The sequence below is a fragment of the Oncorhynchus tshawytscha genome, linkage group LG29 (assembly GCF_018296145.1).
Source record: "Oncorhynchus tshawytscha isolate Ot180627B linkage group LG29, Otsh_v2.0, whole genome shotgun sequence".
Taxonomy (NCBI): Eukaryota; Metazoa; Chordata; class Actinopteri; order Salmoniformes; family Salmonidae; genus Oncorhynchus; species Oncorhynchus tshawytscha.
The window spans coordinates 1,336,916-1,359,002 of record NC_056457.1 but is presented as its reverse complement, the minus strand read 5'-3'; the positions used below and the strand labels follow the sequence as shown (position 1 = coordinate 1,359,002).

At 42.3% G+C, this 22,087-nt stretch overlaps 1 pseudogene; it reads left to right on the top strand.

Moving 5' to 3' along the window:
- Positions 1 to 22,087, top strand: part of LOC112227597 — a 52,125-nt pseudogene that overhangs the window by 9,198 nt on the left and 20,840 nt on the right.

Below are 22,087 nucleotides of genomic sequence, written 5' to 3'. Positions count from 1 at the left end.
ACCAAACCATTTTCTCTCTGCATGACTTAAAATACACCTCGTGTGTGTGAAATGATCAGCTTGACTCAGCAGTGACTGCCGATTTGATTGCAGATAACGGTATTTTCTATTGATTGACAATATAATTGTTATGGTGCAACAGGCACTGCTGTATAAACCGTTTCAGACATACAGTAATAAAGTAATTGCACTCACTCTTGAGGACAAGATCCCTTCCGAGTGGCCCATGAAAGGAGTAGGCTCTCGTCCGCGTCAGGTCAGAAACACTATCTGAAATAGCTCCAGCTGGGACCCGCTCTCTGATTGCAGTGCTAAGAGCCCAAAGTGGTGGTGTCCCAAGTCAACATGAAGCTCGACAGGTTGATAGCCAAAGATAACAACACCAATCTCTGAACATGATCTACTCGTTTCCAGCATTGAGGAAGCAGATCATTTTTCACAGTTTTATTAGATCAGACATTCTCAATCAAATAAGCTGGAGGCAGCCAGAGGAGAAGAGTGCAGCACCAGGGACACACACCGCAGTCCGATACTCAACTTCTCAGTGTAGTGTTGGACTGACTGGTTTTTGAAACTACGACGTGATTATAAATTGGACACGGTGTCTGTCTGTGTTATGCATGCGGGATCACATGCAAAAAATGCAAAAGCACCCTCAGAATTTTGTTATTCAAATCCTGAAATCAATCTAGCTCTGCTGTCATGTTCACTCTCCACACGGAGCCTCGCACATCTCTTCCACTGACAGCTACTATTTAGCTTATTTTCCATCACTGTATGGAGAAAGTAATTAGATACAATGGATACAAGTCCAATAAACATGTGTAAATATTTGGAGTCTCGGGTCTCTCAGTGAGGGCTTGGAACAAGGCACAAGTGGAGAAAGATGAATAGTGCCAATGTAATGATTTGGAAGTCGCCTGTAGTAAAAAAAAAAGTGTTGCCGAGACCGTCAGAAGTCTGAGGAGAGTTGCAGGCAGGCAGGCGTCAGACCTGCTTAAAGTGTCTGTGCACTTGCTCTGACAGAGCCGTCCCTGTGCTGTGCTGTGTGTGTTGCTCTAACGTGCCATAGAGTTTGGAATGTTTCCTTCTGTCCATTTCAGGTATCATAAAAAAAGAGGTACAGTTGGACACCTGAAATGCAGCCATAGTGGCCTGAATTGGCCTGCATTGTTCCAACAGCAGGTCACTTTGGGTTTTATGACAAACAAGCTGGTTTTGGAAAGTGACCAAGCGTGCTTGGCCCGAGCGTATGAACACGGCCTTAGTATTCCATGTTAATTATTTCTCCCCCTTTACTTCTTAAAAAAAACAAAACTATTTAGCTTATTGCAAGCAATGGGAGTCTGAGGCGAGCTATTTTCTGCCTAGCAGGTGCCTTTGATTTAAAAACATTCCCTGCCTGCGAACCATGCATATGTGTCTTGTTGGCATTCTTACGTTAGGTTGTAAAGTTGGGTAAAAAGACCTTCAAAAACGTAAAAATCATCTCTGAATAACAGTGAAACAAAGGGTCTCCTTTGTCTGTGACAAGCTGCAAGATTTTAGCGGGAGGACTGTAATGAAACAATAAACGTTTGACATTGTTCAGCCAATTAATAGAGGGGAACCTCTTCTGTGTAGTAAAGCACTGGGAATGTGTCATTTTATTACTGTCGCTCAATTATAAAGGCTGGATTGTTATTCTGCTGCAGTACGGACTGTTGAGAAAGTTCTGTTTTATTATGAACAGTGACTGAATCAAACCCCGATGAGTTTTTACATGGTTCTTCTTGGGCTGAGAAGAATTGAATGGCAACCCTTTCAGACACCAATGTGTGACGTGTCTCTCAAATAACTGGATGAGGAGGCCACATGTCAGCTGCAGTATGGAAAATATGCTTTATAACTTGAAAGAAATCACAAAAGAACAATCATTCAGAGGAGGAACTTTTTTAAGGACCCAAGTCCATAGAATTTTACGGACCAAATTTATTGTATGTATCACTGCTAGCATTTCGGTGCAAATTGAGAGGTCCTTTTTCCTCACTTATTCTCTTCCTCAACGGGATTCTGCCGTTCAAGAAGAACCTCCGTCAACACAAAAGATCCAACATGTGGAATCGGTTGATACAGAGGAACAAGGCCAAACCCAGAGGCCTTACGAGCATCAGGAAAAGAATGTGCATGAGAAGGCGAGACAACAGCTTGTGCAGAACAAGCCAGGCGGCAAAGAAACAATTAGAACCATCTTGGAAATGGAAGAACCTCGGTCTTGCATCACCATATGAGTATGTGATAATTCCACTCCATGTATTTGAGGTCTTTGGAATATTTGCAACGCTACACGTTCTGTATGCCTTTGGGAACGTTATGCTCCAATAGACGAGATTTTAAGAAGGAAGTGATGCTGGAGTCGGCGCACTTCACTGGTTGCATGTGTCTCAGTGTGTCTTCTCCACATGCCAGCAGTCACACATTATAAAGAGATGGTTTATATGGCTTTACATTTTTCAGGGCAAGCGCAAATATTCCTGATTATATGGACGATCCCAGTTAATCGATGTGTTCCCTGCTTGGAACCCCACTGTACAATTATAGACAGACAAGTTGGGCGCAGGAGTAAAATTCCCAAAAATGATGTATCACATGTTCTTTGATTGATAAATAGATCTAGCAGGGGTTTAAGCTTTTGTAGCTGGACCTTGTGATAAGTGTCCCCATTTTGAGGCAGCTGGCTCTGGATAAAAGCTATCTAAAATGGCAACAACAAAAAAGCCCAAAATCCCTGCATCCCTCTTCTCCCTCAATGCATAAATGATGATGATATGTTACGATAAATAACTATTTCCAAAATACAAAAACGCATAATGATGTCCCCTCTTATTTTATTACATTTTTTGAGGGAAGCAGATGAGAAGAAATCCAAAAGGAGTGCAGCAAATGAGATGTTTGCTGAGACGGAGGAGAGAAGATGCAGAAGAAAAGCAGATTTCTTTGTGTCTTCCTCACCTGGTAGGCAGTCTTCTCATAAAAGGTAAGTCACCTGGTGGGGTTTCCTCCTCACACTTCATAAATGAGGAACCCTTCTAGTCCTACAGAAGAGCAAGCAGCTTACAGGAAAGAGATTGCTGAAGTCACAGAAAAAACGTGGCACAACTCTTTGACCCGTAGTGATAGCTTCTGTGGAAACTGATAATAAGTGTTTTTATATAAGCCAATGTATGGGTCTGATGTACGCTTTCCCTGCCTTTCCTCTGGTGCCTGGCAGCGATGTTTCCAGCTGTCCCCATAATTGTGAATGCCAGTGTATACAGGTCTGCTAGTAAAGTTACTGGGTCGACTCTAGCCACTGTTCTGCTGATAGCTTTCCCCCCGCCTTGAACCAGAGAAACTTGGTACACGTACAGAAAGGGACCTTTGGGAGCCTACTAGCGTTACTCCAGGCCAGTAGTCAAAGCAGACACATCGGAACAGCGCTTCACTGCTTAATTAAGGCTTGGTTCAGTGTTTATCGTGGCCCATCTGCGTTGCCTGAGAAACGGTCATATCGGCTGATTTCCTCTGATAATGGCCTCCCCTGGAAATGCTATCTGTGTAAATAGGAACCATCTCCCCGCGGCCCCATTTGAACGTGTACCAAATTTCATTGCTCCGCGGTGCACCGTTTTCATGATACAGTTATTTGAGTGGTGCAACTGACTTTAAAAGCCATCTGCATTTCAGTTGGCGTTTATAGTATGAAGGCTACGGTAGAAAAAGAGAGGCCTTCTTTGTTTAGTATGATGACGACTCCAGTTTGCCCATTACTTTAATCCCTCTCTCTATTCATGGCTGCTGCTGCTTAGATTGTGAGAAAGTTCAAACCTGACAATTCCGATTAACTTTAGATTGTTAATGGTGCTTGTTGTGTAGAATAATCTTGCAGTTATTTTAAATAACAAAAGGAAAACTTCATATTTTGTTATGTATCATATACTGATATAATATTTTAAGTTTAAACCCTTCCTGTGTATGGATATGTACTTGTATAGCTGTTACACAAAACTTGATGTTGATTCTTATCTCCTGCTGTGTCTGTGTTCTTCAGTAAGACCCCAGGAGGAGGCGCCGATGACTTCAGCGAGAGTTCATCTGAGAGTGAGGAGGACAAGGAGCAGCCAGAGCACCGGCCGGAGAGCAACACAGACCTGTCCTCTGAGTAGTGGAAGATCCAGAACCTGGTCATATTCCTCTAGGTACAGTACAATAAAGTCTGTAGAGGCCTGGCCCAGCACTCTGCTTTGGGAATTTCACAGAAAATAAGTTGTTCTGTTCTGTTGAAAACATCTACTATTCTAGCAGGACAGGCAGTTCACAATGGACAGGAAACAATCAAATCCTTGTCCTTTTCCTGTGATCCATACAGCAATTTTGATGCAGACTTGAGTCAATATTCAAACTTCTTGAAACTGTCTAAAAAATGAATCCCTTTAAGGTATGGCTCTGTGTCTGTAGAATTGTGATAGTCAAAATGGTCCTAATGTCACCCGAGAGGGAACAATATGCAATCTCCTTAACTTAATAATTCCACCTGCCTGCTTTGCGTAAATTTTACGACATAAAGTTGTCGATCAATATAACAGAATGACGTTAGATATAAAAGTATATATAATGTGCTCCTGTTTTAAAGCGCCTGCTTCGTAGTAGGATGTTTATAGAAGTGGTTGGACTGGGTTTGTGGATTCCTGGTTTCTGACACACACTAGGCCTATTTGGGTGCACGTGTGAGCCAACACATATGAGAGAAGAGAGCAGAGCTGTCTAAAAACAGCAGCTGGGCACACTGTTTACCCACACCACAGAGCATAAATGAAACGCGGCTCTGAAAGGACTGACAGTGCATATGGTGAATATTAATGTGTCAAAACACAAAAGGAAAAGAGAGAGAGAGGACCAATGCGCCACTGACCCAGACTGACTGGGAATACCTCTTCCACTGCCTGATTAGAGAGGAATTCTCCCCTCTCTCTCTCTTGCTCTGTGATTACCGGTCAGTTTATTTGGACTTTTGCTTAGGGCCATGACCTGATGTAACTGCAATCATATGATATTATGGTTAGTCATATATTTCAAATCTGGCCCCTATACTTTAATGATAATCATAACCTAATCTCTCCACTTTGAATCTCTATTCACGATATAGTAATTTACAAAATTAACTGAAATTCAAATGTGTTTCATTTTTGGGTACTAATTCAATCGATTTACGCTATAGTAATGAAATATGAATGACATTCTTTTGTATCTCTATGATCTATGACCATTAAATATTAGCAGAAGCTTTGTAAGCTGAGATACAGCATTTGGCTCGGTCCATGTTTTTACATACCGTACTGCAATTGGGCCCCCCTAATACGATCATTCATAGGGCAACTGGTGGTAAATCTTTTAAAGAAAACATTCATGCAAATTCAGTTCCAGGTAGATATTTTTAGCTTAACAAAACATGAGATAATGAAATAAAAATTCCTTCTTGGGAAAGAGCAGTTACTCTCCTTTCCAAAACAGATTTAAAATGTAAATGATATTAAAGAAGCTGGGCCAATGTCTGATAAGGGAACATTTCAAATTTCATTATACTTTTGAGTGGAGATTGGAGTGAATTCACAGTGAGAGTTTGTGCCTTCAAAACAAGATGCATTTGTAAACCTGTACTTCCTAGGCAGCATTATATCTGTCTGGGAACCACACAGTGGAGTTATTTATGGGGTTTGTCCAGTAGTCATTTTATAATATCATTACCATCAGAAGCTAAAACTAACCCCGAGCCAAGTTAAATATCTGTTTTATTTTAGAAGTAAGAACAGTTTTTTCCTTCTTCATCTCAGCCGTATAGACAGACATTTGTACTTGAGGAAGATTGAGACTTTCATAAAGCAACACATGAATGATCTGTGTTGTGTTTAATGGGTTATTTATCCAAGGATATGTACCCAGAGTGCTAATATGTGTGCCTACACTTCATGCGTTTAAATAAGTATGTCTTAAAAGGGGCAATCTGCAATAACAAAGTATACATCCCACCACTGTTGAGAGATGGGGCTGAAAAAATGTAAACATTCCCAAATTCATTCACAGAGCTTATAGATGCAGGACTGACCATCCATGATAGTTTTAACCATGCTTTCAGGCAATACAGTGATTGTTTACAATTACATTGTTTATGAACAAAGAAGTAAACCAAGCTTAAATTTGGGGTTCTGATGGTTTAACTAAGCTCATGGGGCATTTATAAAGTGTACTCGTTAAGAACCAATGGCTATATATCATGAATGGAAAAGTCCTAAAATGTATGTAACATGTGCCTGTGAATACACATACAGTATGCCATCTAATGAGTTATGATTTTGCTTGATGAAATTATGTTATAATGATGTTAACATGTTGCTTGCCGCAATGACTTAAACGCTATAGATGAGGCTTGTGTGTATGTTAACAGCTTTTTGTGTGGCAAGAAACAAGGCATGTCGGCTATACAGTATATTTAGAGTGCCCATACGGTCAGCACTCTCTCTTTGTGCAGATTGAATAACACACAGTATAGTTTACACATATGCTACATACCACGTAATTGCCATCAATATGCACTATTGGTAACCACAGGGTATTTGTTTTACAAGCTGAAGCCACTGCTTCGTTATCTAGAATTAGATATATATGGCAATTTAACAGTTATACATACAGTATGCTTTCAGCGTAGCTGCTACCAATTACCCTACTTTGTGCTCTGCTGTTTTTGATAAAGTGTTGCTGGTGATTGCAAGTGGCTTATGTGAAAAAACTATTTATATGTAGGTGCCAACATTGTTAACAAGTTTATTACTTACCAAACCACACTCAAAGGTTGTGTACTGTGTAAGTGTTTACCTAGAATGTGGTCATTTTTATTGCATGGCTTCAGGTGGCTTCTTAATTTAACTGCCACATAATAACACATTAGATGATCCCTTATTTGTGCCTAATAGATTTGTGCCACATATACAGTATATGTATATATAAGCATGAGGATATGTCCTTAGTTTATGTAATCATATAATGATATGAGATTGTTTTATGTCCTGAGGTAAAGTAACCCTTTCAATATCAATTGGCAATGATGGCGCCAGAGGGGAAGGCTGCCGTCTTATCGGCTCTTAACAAACCATGCTATTTTGTTAGTGTTTTTGCATTGTTCGTAACTTGTTTTGTACATAATGTTGCCGCGACCATCTCTTATGACCGAAAAGAGCTTCTGGACATCAGAACTGTGATTACTCACCTCAGATTAGACAAAGAGTTTTTCTTCAATGAGTAGGAGGGAAGGGATATACTACAGACACCTGACCAGGCCCAGATCCCCGTCATTCACTGGAGGAGGAAACTGAGATTTCGCTGAAAAAGATCAGGGTGCCTTGTGAGGATCAGGCGACGAGTGGCTAATCTGCCTTTGCCTTCTGTCCTGCTAGCTAACGTTCAATCGCTGGAAAATAAATGGGACAAATGAAAGCACGTATATCCTACCAACGGAACTATAATATCTTATAATATCTTATGTTTCACCGAGTTGTGGCTGAACAACGACATTAAGAACATACAGCTGGCGGGTTATACACTCTATCGGCAGGATAGAACACCAGCCTCTGGTAAGACTAGGGGCGGGGGCCTATGCATATATGTAAACAACAGCTGGTGCATGATATCTAAGGAAGTCTCAAGGTTTTGCTTGCCTGATGTACAGTATCTCATGATAAGCTATAGACCACACTATCTACCTAGAGAGTTTTCATCTGTATGTTTCATAGCTGTCTACAGTACATACCACCATAGACCGATGCTGGCACTAAAACCGCACTCAATGAGCTGTATACTGCCATAAGCAAACAGGAAAATGTTCACCCAGAGGTGGCGCTCCTAGTGGCCGGGGGTGACTTTAATGCAGGGAAACTTAAATCACCTCTTGGGGATCCGATCCTGTTACTGGGATCAAAATAATCCACAACATCCGGTAGAGTTGGAGCACGCCAAATTCAAATGACAAAATAGTAATATTAAACATTCATGAACATACAAGTGTCCTACTGTCACCCCCTGACCTTAGTATTCTTTGTTTTCTTTATTATTTTGGTTAGGTCAGGGTGTGACATGGGTGATATGTGTGTTTTTGTCTTATTCTAGGGTGTTTGCACTGTCTAGGTTTTTTTTGTAGATTTATGGGGATGATTTCATCTAGGTGTTTATGTTGGTCTATGGTTGTCTAGATTGGTTCTCAATTAGAGGCAGGTGTTTATCGTTGTCTCTGATTGGGAACCATATTTAGGCAGCCATCTTCTTTGGGTATTTCGTGGGTTATTGTCTATGTTATGTTGCATGTTGGCACATTGTTTAAATAGTGGTCACGTTCGTCTTATTCCTATTGTTGTTTAAGTGTTCTTCGTGTTCTTCATTAATAAAGAAGAATGTATTCTAACCACGCTGCGCTTTGGTCTACTCCATACGACGATCGTGACACCTACATCATTTAAAAGCTTAACTTCTTGTTATCTGAGGACAGTGCCCCACATCAAAATGCTTTTTCAAACCAGCACAGGCGTCACAAAAATCCCCAATAGCAATTAAATAAATCACTTATCTTTGAAGATCCACCTCTGTTTGCAATCCCAAGGGTCCCAGCTACACAATGAATGGTCGTTTTGTTCAATAAAGTCCTTTATATCCAAAAAAGTCTGTTTAGTTGGCGCCTTTGATTTCAGTAATCCACTCGTTCAAAATGCATCAAAACAAATCCAAAACGTCACTGGTAAAGTTCGTCCAAACAAGTCAAACGATGTTTCTAATTAATCCTCGGGCACTCTAACATCTAAATAAACTATACAATTTAAGACTGAGAATAGTATGTTCAATAGGGAAGATAAATGACGAAGAGCGCGCACCTCATTAACACGCTCAACAAGACTACTTTTCTAATGAGTGACACCTTGGAAAAACTACAACTATTTGTTCATTTTTCAAGAAACAAGCCTGAAACCCTTTCTAAAGACTGACATCTAGTGGAAGCCATATGAGCTGTAATCTGGGTCCTTTTTAATTGTATATTGAAATGACCTAGCATTGAAATGACCTGTGACCTAAAAAAAAAAAATCAGAAAGGATTTTCCTCGGGTTTTCACCTGCCATATCAGTTATGTAAGACTCACAGACATTAGTTTAACAGTTGTAGAAACTTCAGAGTGTTTCTATCCAATGCTACCAATTATATGCATATCCTAGCTTCTGGGCCTGAGTAACAGGCAGTTTACTGTGGGCACGTCAGTCATCCGAACTTCCGAACACTGCCCCCTAGTCCTAAGAGGTTTAAATCAGTTTGACCAATTTCTATCAGCATGTTAAATGTGCAACCGGAGGGAACATTTTTTGAGACCAACTTTACTCCACACACAGCGCTCAAGCTCTCAAAGTACACAGCTCTCACAGAGTACAAAGCCCTCCCTCGCCCTCCATTTGGCAAATCTGACCATAATTCTATCCTACTGATTCCTGCTTACAAGCTAAAATTAAAGCAAGAAGTACCAATGACTTGATCTATAAAAAAAGTGGTCAGATGAAGCAGATGTTAAACTACAGGACTGTTTTGTTAACACAGCCTGGAATATGTTCCGGGATTCTTCCGATGGCACTGAGGAGTACACCACATCAGTCACTGGCTTTATCAATAAGTGCATTGAGGACGTCGTCCCCACAGTGACTGTATGTACATACCCCAACTAGAAGCCATGGATTACAGGCAACATTCGCTCTGAGCTAAAGGGTAGAGCTGCCGCTTTCAAGGAGCAGGACTCTAACCCGGAAGCTTATAAGAAATCCCACTATGCCCTCCGTATTACACCAGCTCCAATGATTGTCGGGTGGGGCATGGCTTGCAAACTATTAAAAACTACAATGGGAACCACAGCCGAGAGCTGCCCAGTGACACGAGCCTTCCAGACGAGCTAAGTAACTTCTATGCTCGCTTCGAGGCAAGTAACACTGAAACATGCATGAGAGCATCAGCTGTTCTGGACAAATGCGTGGTCACACTCTCCGCAGCTGTTGTGAGTAAGACATTTAAACAGGTTAACATTCACAAGGCCGCATGGCCAGACGAATTACCAGGATGTGTACTCCAAGGATGCGCTAACCAACTGGCAAGTGTCTTCAATGACATTTTCAACCTCTCCCTGTCTGAGTCTGTAATACCAACATGTTTCAAGCAGACCACCATAGTCCCTGTGCCCAAGAACACTAAGGTAACCTGCCTAAATGACTACCGACCCGTGGCACTCACTGTAGTCTGTAGCCATGAAATTCTCTGAAAGGCTGATCATGGCTCACATCAACACCATTATCCCAGAAACCTTAGTCCCACTCCAAATTGCATACCGCACCAACAGATCCACAGATGATGCAATCTCTATTGCACTCCACACTGCCATTTCACACCTGGACAAAAGGAACACCTATGTGACAATTCTATTCAGTGACTACAGCTCAGCGTTCAACACAATATTGCCTCCAAAGCTCATCACTAAGCTAAGGACCCTGGGATTAATACCTCCCTCTGCAACTGGATCCTGGACTTCCTGACGGCCTGCCCCAGGTGGTAAGGGTAGGTAACAACCATACCCTTACTTAGTTCACTTATGACTGCATGGCCATGCACAACTCCAACACCATCATTAAGTTTGCTGATGATCACTGACAACGATGAGACAGCCTATAGGGAGGAGGTCAGAGACCTGACCGTGTGGTACAAGGACAACAACCTCTCCCTCAATGAGACAAAGGAGATGATTGTGGACTACAGGAAAAGGAGGACCGAGCACACCCCCATTCTCATCATTGGGGCCGTAGTGGAGCAGGTTGAGGGCTTCAAGTTCCTTGGCGTCCACATCACCAACAAACTAACATGGTCCAAGCACACCAAGACAGTCATGAAGAGGGCAGGACAAAACCTATTCCCCATCAGTAGACTGAAAATATTTGTCATGGGTCCTCAGATCCTCAAACGGCTTTACAGCTGCACCATCGAGAGCATCCTGACGGGTTGCATCACTGCCTGGTATGGCAACTGCTCAGCCTCCAACCACAAGGCACTAAAGAGGGTAATGCGAACGGCCCAGTACATCACCGGGCCAAGCTTCCTGCCATCCAGGACCTCTATACCAGGCGGTGTTAGAGGAAGGCCCTAAAAATGGTCAAATACTCCAGCCACCCTAGTCATATACTGTTCTCTCTGCTACCACATGGCAAGTGGTACTGGAGCACCAAGTCTAGGGCCATGAGGCTTCTGAACATCTTTTTAACCTCAAGCCATAAGACTCCTGAACAGCTAATCAAATGGCTACCCAGAATAATGCATTGCCCCCTATTTTACGCTGCTGCTACTCTGTTTATTATCTATGCATTGTCACTTTTACTCTACCAACATGTACGTATTACCTCAATTACCTCGACACCGGTTCCCCCGCACATTGACTATGTACCGGTACCCCCTGTATATAGCCCAGCTATTCTTATTTACTACAGCTCTTTAATTATTTGATATTCTTATCTCTATGTTGTTTTTTTTTGGGGGGGGTATTTTCCTAACTGCATTGTTGGTTAAGGGCTTGTAAGTAAGCATTTCACTGTAAGCATTTCCTGCTGTATTTGGCTCATGTGACAAATACAATTTGATTTGATTTGATAGATGAGGTGTACATCCTTTTTTATAATTTAAACAATATATTAATTTCCAAGTAAAATGTAAGATGGTGATTTAAGTAGGCGTCATAATAGAATCACCCGGGTATTGAGCGGGGTCCCACGTCCATCCACGATGACACTTTGTGTAACCATGGTTGAGGTTGTCCACCCTCTGCTGGTCAGTAGCGGAAATACAGGTTCTCTCAGGAGAACACTTTTCCTAACTACCTCATGTTCTCCTGCCCTGCAAAAGAGCCAGGGTCAGTCACTACCCTCACATTAACTTCATTTCTACGAGTGAATGATATTTCTAATGAATTAGGTGTTTCACAGCTTTGAACTGAGTATTCAGCTCTGTTAACATGTTATAAAAACTTTTCTCAGAAAAAGGTTCTTAAGCACCAGAAAAAATGTAACTTTTGATTGGAAGCCTTAGACTAAAAGGCTAAATATAAATACAACACATATAAGTTTGAACAATTATTTTGGAAACTCAGAGAAATTAAGTGGCCTACTCCTCCACCAGACTAAGTAATTTCCACTATGAATGCTGTAACTTATGTCTAGAGAATGTTTTACAGAACATCTGTACATGTTTCCATACTTTTTAAGTGAAACAACTTTTTAGTGATACAAAATACCACAAAACATTTGGAAGCCAGACACAAACTGTATTATTTCGCTAGCTGCTACAAGGCCAGTCATATGCTCAACATTTTATTTTATAGAAGATCCTATGTCCAATATGAAGTAAGAGAGAACCACCAATCATTCTTTCCCTATTCGTTACCCATAATGGACTTGGCAGAAGGCTCTGTCTTTTTTCTTCTTAATCTGTACCCTACATAGCTAGTCTGCTCCAGAAATGGCAGAAGAGTAAAAATCACATGCACTCTCCAGGAAGCGGACACTGCCAAGCTGGTTGCTTCTATCTTACACCGACCGAGGTCGAGGAACACAGACACTAGAAACACAGACTGTGGCTTCATTCCATCTGTCATAGATCCAGCTCTGCACACACACACACACACACACACACACACACACACACACACACACACGCACACGCACACGCATGCGAACGAACGTGCACACGCACGTGCACATGCACACACCCATGCCCATGTTATTACCTTGCTGTTTGGAAGAGTTGTATCAAGCAGTTATCAAGCAGTGAAGGTTTCTGCCAGATTTCAGTTTTTTGGTGGTGAGTAGGTCTGAACAATTACATTAAATTTGATCTCTTATTGTGTTTTATTGCGTAAATCAGTTGTTGATTCCATAATCTTATTGGATAGGTAGATACATTTTTTTATACAATGGTCTTCCTCATTTACCTGAGGAATTACTATTGAGTTGCTGATTAATGATGATCATCCGCCCTGCGTGTCTGGTGTGAATTCCATAGCGACCTTAACACGTAAATTCCCTCTGTGTGATGTCTGCTTCCCAGGGCACTTCTTAGTGCTTAGTGTGCTCTTGAGGAACCCTAATTTACTCCAGGGGTGGGATACTACTTCGGCTGACCCTGTAAAACAACACATTTCACAGCATCTATCCAGTGTATGTGACAATAAAACATACAATATGTACAATACCAGTCAAAAGCCTGGACACACCTATTCATTCAAGGGTTTTTCTTTATTTTTACTATTTTCCACATTGTAGAATAATAGTGAAGACATCAAAACTATGAAACAACGCATATGGAATCATGTAGTTTCCAAAAAAGTGTTAAACCAATCAAAATATATATTTTAGATTTCAGATTCTTCAAAGTAGCCACAGTTTTGCACACTCTTGGCATTCTCTCAACCAGCTTTACCTAGAATACTTTTCCAACAGTCTTGAAGGAGTTCCCACATATTCTGAGGACTTTGGCTGCTTTTCTTTCACTCTGAGGTCCAACTCATCCCTAACCATCTCAATTGGGTTGAGGTTGGGTGATTGTGGACGCCAGTTCATCTGATGTAGCACTCCATCACTCTCCTTCTTGGTCAAAAAGTCCTTACACAGCCTGGAGGTGTGTTTTGGGTCATTGTCCTGTTGAAAAACAAATGATAAGAACAAACCAGATGGGATGGCGTATCGCTTCTGAAGGCTGTGGTAGCCATGCTGAGTAAGTGTGCCTTGAATTCTAAATAAATCACAGACAGTGTCACCAGCAAAGCCCCCCCACACCATCACATCTCCTCCTCCATGCTTCACAGTGGGAACCACACATGTGGAGATCACCCGTTCACCTACTCTGCGTCTCACAAAGACAAGGCGGTTGGAACCAAAAATCTCAAATTTGTACTCATCAGACCAAAGGTCAGATTTCCACCAGTCTAATTGCTCGTGTTTCTTGGCCCAAGCAAGTCTCTTCTTCTTATTGGTGTCCTTTAGTAGTGGTTTCTTTGCAGAAATTTGACCATGAAGGCCTGATTCACGCAGTCTCCTCTGAACAGTTGATGTTTCTTGAACTCTGTGAAGCATTTATTTGGGCTGCAATTTCTGAGGCTGGTAACTCTAATGAACTTATCCTCTGCAGCAGAGGTAACTCTGGGTCTTTCTTTCCTGTGGCGGTCTTCATGAGAGCCAGTTTCATCATACCACTTGATGGTTGTTGCGACTGCACTTGAAGAAACTTTAAAAGTTCCTGAAATAATCCGCATTGACTGACCTTCATGTCTTAAAGTAATGGCGGGCTGTCCTTTTTCTTTGCTTATTTGAGCTGTTCTTGCCATAAAATGGACTTGGTCTTTTACCAAATAGGGCTATCATCTGTATACCACCCCTACCTTGTCACAACACAACTGATTGCCTCAAACACATTAATAAGAAGGAAAGAAATTCCACAAATGAACTTGTAACAAGGCACACCTGTTAATTGAAATGCATTCCAGGTGACTATCTCATGAAGCTGGTTGAGAGAATACCAAGACTCTGCACAGCTGTCATCAAGGCAAAGGGTGGCTACTTTGAAGAATACTTTTTTAAACACTTTTTGGTTACTAAATTATTCCATATGTGTTATTTCATAGTTTGATGTCTTCACTATTATTCTACAATGTAGAAAATTGTAAAAATAAAGAAAAACCCTTGAATGAGTAAGTGTGTCCAAACTTTTGACTGGTATTGTATATTTATATTTGTGCATAGTGCCTGTTGCACTTGCTCTGTTTGTAATGTATGTGTCTGGATTAAAGGACCATAATAAATGCTTGTTTTATATATTGGTAAGTGACTACATTTATCAGATCATGAGAGTTTATGAATCTCCTGCATTCTTTCCCTGCTTTGTAATGTGCGATATTTAAAGATATTTTTCCTCTGGATGTAATTTGTGAAGACATTTAGAACTTGCTATTGTTATTGCCAAATCCCGCTGGTAGCGAAATGTTTTCAGCAGTGGGTCCCTCATTGTTTTCAGCAGTGGGTCCCTCACTGTTTTCAGCAGTGGGTTTACGGAGCAGAACGGGTCATAAGAAAAAGGTGCTCATGTCACGTTCTGACCTTAGTTCTTTTGTTATGTCTTTGTTTTAGTTTGGTCGGGGCGTGAGTTGGGGTGGGTAGTCTGTTCTTTTTTCTATGTTGTGGTTTTGTGTTTGGCCTGGTATGGTTCTCAATTAGAGGCAGGTGTCGTTCGTTCTCTCTGATTGAGAATCATACTTAGGCAGCCTTTTCCCACCTGTGTGGTGTGGGTGATTCTTTTCTGTTCTGTGTTTTGCGTCACTGTTCGTTTTGTCGTTTTAAGGTTTTTGTTCAGTGTTCAGTGTTCTTATTAAAACAATATGGACACTTACCAAGCTGCGCATTGGTCCTCTTCTTCTTCCACCCACGACGAGCGTTACAGTTCACCTGGGTTTAAACTACTCTAAACAAAACACATCTGACCTCTGCAGTAAACCTATGCAGTATTGTTGTCTGTGGCGAATCACAAAAGTCACATAAATACTGTATACAAATGTTGTCTCATCATGTTATGTAAACCCCAGTCATTAGTTGTGTTTACAGTTTTTTCCATGTGTCTTTCATAATCTGTAGTGTTTAGATGCAGACAAAGGTTGCTTCCCAAATTGCATCCTATTCCTTTATTCCCCACATTCCCTATTCCCCACATAGGGCTCTGGTCAAAAGTAGTGTTCTATTTAAGGAATAGGGTGCAATTTGGGACGTAGTCAGACATATAGTGGTTGAGTTGTAGGCTGCCCCCTCTGGCTGCGCATCTGCCCCTATCATGCTAGCTGGAGGACAGTCCATCATAAAAGATTGTCAGATGTTGTCAATGTTTTAAAGAATGTCTACAATAGTTCCAGACGTAAGCTAACAAAAATGGAAGCATATGATGTTTTCTCTGTGGTATCAGTTCTAAACGTAGCGTTTTGTTTTTACAAGGTAGGATCCTAGCCCCACTGAATCCTTTGAAGAGTGAGAAGTGGTGGAGGAGAGAAAAAAGAAGCAGGAGATCCACTGCTGTTACGAGACCAATGGTTCACATTTAGGCCAACATCATAATATGGGGAACACATGTGCCCGTTATCCCACTCCCAACAGTGTGTCAGGCTACCTCTTTTTGGGGGTGAACGATTTGATCAAACAACTGCTTCATATCACAGTCAACCCTGATACAGTACATTCTGCTATGACTGTACCCCCAAAACATGAACTGCATAGAACATACTATGTCATTTATAGTTAAAACATGTTCTAGATATTCCCTTTGAAGAACTCTTCTCTCTCACATTGATACGTTCATTACGTAAGACGTTCGAGTCTCCTCTGTGTCGGTAGAGTCAACTGTTTGGGATGGTCCTGAGGCTGAGATGTGCAACTAATAAAGTGTGCAACTAATAAAAGCAACTTGCTTTTTTTCTAGGTTTATCTGTGGTTAATTTAAAACAAGAACAGAAAGAAAACATTTTGAAAAAATGGAAAAAAATGAAACAATAAGATTCGAATTGTTCAATTGCCAGGAGATTTTGACTTCAAGATGTCGTGTCACAAGTCATGTAACACATCCCGTATTGCATCAGCTTACTGCTGTATTTTCTACCTACTGTGTGGAATTTCTGTTTCTATCTGCCGTCAGATGCTTTTGTCCCATCCTGATCTAAACCATTTCACATTTCACAAAAGATACACCGCAACTTCAAGTTCCTCGGTTTCCAAATCACTAAGAACTTAAAATGGTCCACACACGTGCGCACCATCATGAAGAAGGCACGACAGCGCCTCTTCCCCCTCAGGAGGTTGAAAAAGTTTGGCATGGGCCCTCAGAAAGTTCTACAGCTGCACCATTGAGAGCATCTTGACTGGCTGCATCACTGCGTGGTATGGCAACTGCACTGCCCTCGATCGCATGGCGCTACAGAGAGTGGTGGGGACAGCCCCGTACATCACTGGGGCCAAGTTCCCTGCCATCCAGGACCTCTATACCAGGTGGTGTGTAAGGAAGGCCTGGAAAATCGTCAAAGACTCCAGCCGCCCAAGCCATGGGCTGTTCTCTCTGCCCACATAGGAAGCAGTACCTGTGCATCAATTCTGACACCAACAGGCTCCTTAACAGCTTCTATCCCCAAGCTATAAGACTGCTAAATAGCTAACAAAATGGATACACAGATTGAGTTGACTCTTCATTTTTATGTACACTCTAAGCACTCTACAAACTAACGCACACTGGCACTCCAACACACACGCATAACATGCACACACACGTATACTGACTCTAGTCACTCTACACACACGCACACTCACATTCAATCATCATTTACACTGCTGATGCTCTATTCATCATACACCCTGTTGCCTAGTCATCTTGGCCCCTTGCAAATATTGGAACGGATCATGTATATACAGTATGTTCTTTTTTTTGTATTCTTCTTATTTCTTCTTTTTATTTCTCATTTGTTTATTGATTGATTACTGCATTGTTGGGTTTAGGGCTTGCAAGAAAAACAATCATCACTGTACTTGTGCACGTGACATTTCAAACTTGAAACTTGACTATGAAAACACAATACACTGCAACGAAAAAACACAATGCAGACTAAAAAGTAACCGAGAATGGCAGGAGAATGACCCCAAGTCAGCTGTTTTACATTTTTACATTGTTTTGTATGTTGCACCTAAGAAGCAATAAACCGACATCTGCCCATATATTGAGGCACTTCTAGTGAAATCAAAGAAAATATTTTCTACCCCCAAACCACTTGTTTGCTTAGTAGTAGTTACTAAGTAGCTAATTGGTTAGAAACAAGCCTTGAGTTATTGTGTGTGTCTATAGCAACTGTCAAAACAGAGTCTTTTGAAGTGCTTACTCATTATTATGTTCATCATTTCGATGCTCATTTTTCTCTTTAATCTCTAACTTAGGTCATTGTCTATGGTTGTCTGACTGCAGGCAGCTTAGTGGTCAGAGTGCCATTCTGTATCGGATAGTTTATCTCTACCAGTGTTCAGTGTCACAAAGCTAAACACTTACCAAACTGTGGCAAACAACATAGCCACACCAGGCATGGTTAAAGCCAGTGAGAGTCAGGAAAAAAAGACAGGGGGAGAAAAGTATGGCAGGAGGGGAGACACTGTGTTTTCCCTTTTCTAAATGTCTCTTTAATTCTTATTTTCTCTGTCTGCGGTTTCATTCATTCATTGGTGCCTTGTTTTCATTATTATTTCAGGGAGGCAACCAGACGGCCACTGTGATTGCTCTGTGCTCCATGAGGGACTTTCATTTAGCCCAGCAGACGTGCCAACTGGCCATCCGGGATGTAGGTGGCCTTGAAGTCCTCATTAACTTGCTGGATACAGAAGAAATCAAATGCAAAGTGAGTAGCCCTCCCAGTCCCTGCTCCCTGCCAAGCGGACCTGGTTGCTCGGCGGGGGGAACAGAGCTGTGCTGTGTGTGCCAGCCTAGTGTTTCAGATACAAAGAGTATACTGACTGTAGGCCTGAGCAGGCAGGCCCGGTGCCTTTAAGGACACAGGATATCAATTCGACTCCAATAGACCTAATGAGATGCGTGGGTGCTTCTTTATACAGCATGCCTTTATATTGAAACTCTTCAGAAACTGTGGCACGTTTTGGGGGTTTTACACAATTCTCTTTATTTGTGCTCCTGTTGACAGATGTACCTCATGTTGTTTCCATTGGCTTCACAGTTCTTCTTAATATAGGCCCCAAAAATGTTTGCTTGCTTGGAAGAGATATGCTTTGTTGACTCATCATCTGTGTGTTTGATTTAAATTTAGGTTCTCTGAAGATTCTGAAGGAGATCAGTCGTAGCAGTCAGATCCGCCGGGCTATTGCTGACTCCCCAGACAATGACCTGAAATATCTGGCCGTAGACGCCATTGCTAACATGGCCAAGTTCCGACGGGCCAGGAAGACAGTCAGACAGCAACGGAGGAATCAAGAGACTGGTGAGTATGGTTGTAAAATACATACTGTACTGCAAAGCATAGCCTTGCACAAGGGAACATAATAATAATGCCATTTAGACGCTTTCATCCAAAGAGACTTGCACAACTGTCGGCATTGACAGTGACACATAAATATATATGTATGTATGACCCATGCGGGAATTGAACCCACAGCCCTGCTGCTGTTGCCAGCAGCACGCTTTAACTAACCCACGACAGAGCCAATTTGGAATCACATACTGTACTGTAGCACAGCAAAGCGCAAACTTGCACAACATAGGCCAACATGGCACAGCACTACACAGAATAACTCCCTCACTACAGAACAGCGCACATCACAGAAGTACTCCTCCACTACACACCAACACACAGCACAGAATTACTTCTCCACTACACACCAACACACATCACATAATTACTCCTCCACTACACACCAACACACATCACAGAATAACTCCTCCACTACACACCAACACACAGCACAGAATTACTCCTCCACTACACACCAACACACATCACAGAATAACTCCTCCACTACACACCAACACACAGCACAGAATTACTCCTCCACTACACACCAACACACAGCACAGCCCAACCAAACTCCTCACAGTACTGGCTCTTCTAGCTCCCTCAAGTTTCCATACACTAAGTTCCCTGATAGTCCCCACCCTCCATTCCCCCTTTCCTTGGTGTCATGTGACAAACATCAAAGTCATTCAGGGGGAAACAGATAGAATGTCCTTTGACATCCTCGGACCTGAGTTGATGTTTATTGACAGAGCGACCTGTGATTAAAGCCTGTGGGCCTTGTATATTTATGTCAATTACCAAATCGGATGTGCTCATTGCAGTCATTTGCAGAGGAGAGATTAACTTCACGCTAAACTACAGACTGAGACCACCTTTAAACTGCATAACATGTGTAATAGCTCTGCCTGCTCTGTGTCAGTGGCCGTGCAGGAACTATGGATTAGCACAGCCCTGACACACAGGCTGACGGTCATAAAGGGGCACTCTGGCATTTCAATATCGTAACATCAACACGTAGACCTGCTGTTTTTCCACATGCTGAGTCTTTTTTTTCATTCTTTCAGACCCCACGGTAATAGGATTTAATTATGCACCTGACCATGGCCAACTATTTTGTTATTCTCGTTTAATACATTGCGTCAATGGAAACCACAGCTATCATTACAGCATCTCCTGTGGATTTCATATCCACTGAACAAATCTGACATTACTTTCGCAATGTCTGATATAAATTGTATTTGATACACACTGGATCATCGAGTGTGTGTGTTGTGCTCTGTGTGTGTGTACATGTTCTGTGTGTGTATGTGTGTGTATGTGTGTAACAGTATGACTTTAAACCGTCCCCTCGCCCATACCCGGGCGCGAACCAGGGACCCTCTGCACACATCAACAACAGTCACCCACGAAGCATCGTTACCCATCGCTCCACAAAAGTCGCGGCCCTTGCAGAGCAAGGGGAACTACTACTTCAAGGTCTCAGAGCAAGTGACGTCACTGATTGAAACGCTATTTAGCGCGCACCGCTAACTAAGCTAGCCGTTTCACATCCGTTACACGTGCGTGCGTGTGTGTGCGTGTGTGTGCGTGTGTGTGTGTGTGTGTGTGTCTGAGTCTGTGTACGTGTTCCCAGGTGGAGTTACTAGACTGCATGCCTGACTCGGTGGCCCTGACAAAGGAGCAGGAGAGAGGCGTGGAAGTGGCTCGCTGAAAGAGCACCAGAAACAAGGAGGCCATCCGCAAAGGCTGGGGGAATCCCTCATCTGGCCTGCCTGCTCAAGTCTCCCCATGAGAACACACTAATCCCTGTGGTGGGAACCCTGCCGGAGTGTGCCTCAGAGGTGAGGGGCTCACTGTGAGGCTCTGGTCAACAGAAGTGCACTACATAGGGAATAGGGTGCCATTTCGGGTGCACCCATGGTGTGGGAAGCATGTTCAGCAGATTAAGGCATGGAGTGCCACCCTGAAGAGAACCACTGTGTGATTCATCATTGGAACCCAAAACACTGTCTCTGATTCCCTACACTTTAATTTACGTAATTTACGTTACAGAATTGCCATCCATACTGAGGGCATGATCGAGGACTTTGTGAAAAACCTATGCCTCAGGTCCTATGCCTCACCCCCCCCCAGTTAAATTCCTGTCTTAGGTCCATACCTATTCTCATTGAAAAGGAACCCATTAACAAGCAAAAATGTACATTGATGCTGGGAATGTGAACAATGCATAAGCATTAGGGCAAAGAACTTCCAAAAATAGGTCCATCATCGTTTTGAGATGTGTACTAATAGCCCCAAAAAGCTGTATATTTTACCTGTCTTTCCCTGTCTCTGTTAGTGTGCGGAAGACAAGCATACCCGTGACCTGGTACGTCAGTACGAGGGCCTGCAGTCCCTGGTGACTCTGCTGAGCCAGGCAGACAACAAGCAGCTCCTGGCCGCCACCACAGGGGCCATCTGGAAGTGCTCCATCAGCATGGAGAACGTGGCTAAGTAATGTTACGCCCCCTTATTATTTATCTTCATTATCACTCCAGCCCCACTCAGACTTGAGCCTAACCAGCACCAAAGTTAAACTGTGTGTTTGCTGGTTGTGATCCCATTTATTAAATATTATTTACTGTAGTGGGGTCTAGCCCTGACTTTGACAACCCCCCCCATGCAGAAGTACAGAGATATTTGACTCAGCATTTATTGAATGGGTAGCCATAGGTGCTTGGAATACTTTGAAAATATGTTTGCTAGCGTAGTGAACAAGTGTTTTCCGTGTTTTAGAGATTCAAGTAGATAGTTTGGGCAGATGGGTCTACATTACGTTCCAGTGGAAAGCCGACAGCAGTTGGGATGAGGGTCGAAGGGCTGCAATCACGTGTGGTGTTATTGCAGGACCTCTCATTTGTTCATATTGCTGTCTCACATGTTTCACTCCC